Source organism: Taudactylus pleione, unplaced genomic scaffold (assembly GCF_031769625.1).
Source record: "Taudactylus pleione unplaced genomic scaffold, aTauple2 ptg000061l, whole genome shotgun sequence".
NCBI lineage: Eukaryota > Metazoa > Chordata > Amphibia > Anura > Myobatrachidae > Taudactylus > Taudactylus pleione.
In genome coordinates this window covers 1,498,055-1,502,190 of record NW_028284463.1, presented here as the reverse complement: position 1 = coordinate 1,502,190, position 4,136 = coordinate 1,498,055, and positions in this window count along the sequence as shown.

The window sequence follows — 4,136 nt, the reverse complement described above, 5'->3', positions numbered from 1 at the left end:
ACACCAGAAGAGAACAGTAGTATATGTGCCTGGGTTACACCAGGAGAGAACAGTAGTATATGCGCCTGGGTTACACCAGGAGAGTACAGTATATGTGCCTGGGTTACACCAGAAGAGAACAGTAGTATATGCGCCTGGGTTACACCAGGAGAGAACAGTAGTATATGTGCCTGGGTTACACCAGGAGAGAACAGTAGTATATGCGCCTGGGCTACACCAGGAGAGAACAATAGTATATGTGCCTGGGTTACACCAGGAGAGAACAGTAGTATATGTGCCTGGGTTACACCAGGAGAGAACAGTAGTATATGCGCCTGGGTTACACCAGGAGAGAGCAGTAGTATATGCGCCTGGGTTACACCAGGAGAGAATTACACCAGGAGAGAGCAGTAGTGTATGCGCCTGGGTTACACCAGGAGAGAACAGTAGTGTATGCGCCTGGGTTACACCAGGAGAGAGCAGTAGTATATGCGCCTGGGTTACACCAGGAGAGAATTACACCAAGAGAGAGCAGTAGTGTATGCGCCTGGGTTACACCAGGAGAGAACAGTAGTGTATGCGCCTGGGTTACACCAGGAGAGAACAGTAATATATGTGCCTGGGTTACACCAGGAGAGAACAGTAGTATATGCGCCTGGGTTACACCAGGAGAGAACAGTAGTATATGCGCCTGGGTTACACCAGGAGAGTACAGTATATGTGCCTGGGTTACACCAGAAGAGAACAGTAGTATATGTGCCTGGGTTACACCAGGAGAGAACAGTAGTATATGCGCCTGGGTTACACCAGGAGAGAACAGTAGTATATGCGCCTGGGTTACACCAGGAGAGTACAGTATATGTGCCTGGGTTACACCAGAAGAGAACAGTAGTATATGCGCCTGGGTTACACCAGGAGAGAACAGTAGTATATGCGCCTGGGTTACACCAGGAGAGAACAGTAGTATATGCGCCTGGGCTACACCAGGAGAGAACAATAGTATATGCGCCTGGGTTACACCAGGAGAGAACAGTAGTATATGCGCCTGGGTTACACCAGGAGAGAACAGTAGTATATGTGCCTGGGTTACACCAGGAGAGAACAGTAGTATATGCGCCTGGGTTACACCAGGAGAGAGCAGTAGTATATGTGCCTGGGTTACACCAGGAGAGAACAGTAGTATATGTGCCTGGGTTACACCAGGAGAGAACAGTAGTATATGCGCCTGGGTACTCCTGGAGCTGTGGCTGCACAAGTGATAGGAGCAAATGGTAAAAATACAGTACACAATTTATGGGATGTAGTCACCATCCTGGCGGTCAGTATACCGGTGCAGGAATCCCGACAGCAGTTGGAATTCGTCAGGTTGGACAGGAAGTTCGGACGATGAATGAAAACTACAAACGGCAAACAGGAGCGCGCATTTGTAGTTTTCGTTCATCGTTTTGGGGCAAATACTGAACGATTTGTCGTTAACGACAAATCGATAAAAAAATCGTCCCGTGTGTACGCACCTTTATTGTACAAATCTGAAGGAAAATCTGACCGTGTGTATGTACCAATAATATCACTGTAATAATGTGGATAGATTGCAGCATAAGGGGGGGTGGGGCATTCAGAAGCATTTATCCAATCAGCAGCGGACACCGAACGTCATATTTTGCATCAAGGTAAAGCGGGGTCCGCTTCCACGAGGGTGCGTATGCGTCTTTCTTGTGGTCATCATGCGGCGCATTTTGAAACGCATCCTGTTTTGCGTGGAACAGATGGTGAAATACATACTCAACTCCAAACCTTGCTCGCCTCAGGTAAAGATCTCTGCTCCGCGTGCGTCAGTAACGTTGGATTTAAGGCTGCAGCTCTGAATACAAACTTGGTACTACATGTCTGCTGTAATTCAGGCCCTGGGTCTTTTTTAAGATCAAAGATATAAGTCACATCAATTACACACTGTATTACCAGCCATGTGACTCTCGTGGTCAGCACCGGGATCGGCCATTTTCTCTGAGCTCAATAGGTTCCCCGGCAGCGTGTCAGCATCTCACGTACTCCCATAGCTGTCCCAGTATTGCTCTGGCTGGTGCTAGATGTGTTGTGGACGGTGAGGAAAATGGTGGAGGGCCTTTCAGAGCGGAGATTACATTGTCGTTACCACAGGCCGACATTCATATCTGGGGAGTGAAATGCCCGTAATGTGTTTTTCTGTGGGCAAGGGTGATAATTAAAAAGGCAGCCGTTCAGATGGTCGACATTAACCATGTCGACAATCATGACAGCACCACAATGCCGACATCAGACAGTCGATGGTGCAGACTGTCGACTGTTACCGTTTTAACATACTCAGAATGTTGGTATGTTCACAATGTCGACATCTGAACTGTCGCCATGTGAAATGTCTACAGAAGATGCCGACGGCTAGTGTTAGGCTGCAGGTAGAGCTTAGGGTTAGGCACTAGGGGAAGGGTTAGGAATTAGGGAAAATTACCCTACGGAACACTGCTGCTGGGACATTGTCGTTGGAGGTGCTCTGACATGATGAATATCAAGTTCGGCTACGTCGACATGACAATTGTCGACCATTTGTACGCAACCCATTAAAAGAGAGAAAAAAGTAGCTTACTAGTAAAACTAGTCTCCTATATAAAATGTTTGCCAGAGTATAGTGTCAGTGTATGTTTTATTGTACGTGTTTTATTGTTTTTGTTCCACATTCTATTTGGTTATTTCTTTTGGCCATTGGTTATTATAATGCATTATGTACTGCCGGGAGTAAGTTATTATATGTATTGGAAGATGCTTCACAGCTACAAACTTTGCACACTTGGCGCTCGGCCTGTGATCTTGTCCCTTTGTGTTATCCTTGGCCTCCTCCGTGACTGCTAATATCTTTATAAATTACAGCATTACATTATACCATATATTTGATATCATTTTCTCACGGATGAAAGACTTATACTGGTTTGTCCAATGAGCGTTTTGGTCTCAAACCTTAATCCACACCAGATGCCTTAAGGTCCCCATACATCAGGGACGGATCGCAGCGATCCTTCGATCAGATCGGAAATGCCGACTGGCGGACATCGATGTTCCGCGATCCGTCGCACGATCGGTAAAGTTCTACATGTTATATTTCACCGATCTGCCAATCACTATTATTTTTTTGATCGTGATCGGCACATATGTGATATCCAACGTGTTGGATTTCAGCGATCCGCCGAGCCGGCATCGCGGTGATCCATCTCTGATGTATGGGGGCCTTAAGTCCCTTCTTTGTCTCTACAGTAACATTTTCAGACGATTAGTTTACTCATTTATTAGTTCAGTGATGTACATACAGTAGAGGTTTATTTATTAGCATTTACATACATATTGTAGCACCTGTAGCTTATTCTCTTCACTGCTAAAACACTAGTCATTGCACCTGATTGGATGGTTGGGATTGTCCAATCAATTCTATGGATACAAGCTGGGTACTTCCACCCTAGAAGTGACTGTTACCAGCATTGGCGAGGGGGTATCCTGGGTATTTGGCCTCCATGGTTCCTTTGTTGGATGCAGAAGTATTAAAAGTTAATTTTGTGATTTTGCATTTGATATTTTATTAATATGTTTAGGATTCCGAAGGTATTTCTTTATGTTTGTGCAGCCTCTTTTTTGTGTATATTTTGGATGTTTCCCACTAAGGGGCGGATTCAATTAGCAGCGAAAACACGAGGCCGGCGAAAAGCACGATGTTTTCGCCTCATACGCCTGTTTGGACGCGATGTTTTCTCCATGTGCGTCCCCGGTTTTTACCCCATTCAATTCCAAAACAGACAAACGCGGATAGACGAATGTAGTTAATAGCACAAACTAGCGAAAAGGACAGCACATTTTAGGAAAATCAGTCTGTACCCTATAAAAAGCCTAGGCGACCCTGAGAATCAATATAGAAGAGTATAAATAGCCCTAATAAAACTATTTAGTGATCTTATATTGAGTTGAAGGGCTGTTATATGCATATTTGCACAAGTGTGGAAAAATTATATAAAGCAATGTTTTTTTGAGAAAAAATAAGTACCGTAGTTAAATTTGGGGTACATGTAATTGGGTACTAGAATATTTTGGTGTCTCTAAAGTGAATCTAAAAAAGTGAATCTACAGCTACTGCGGCCCCC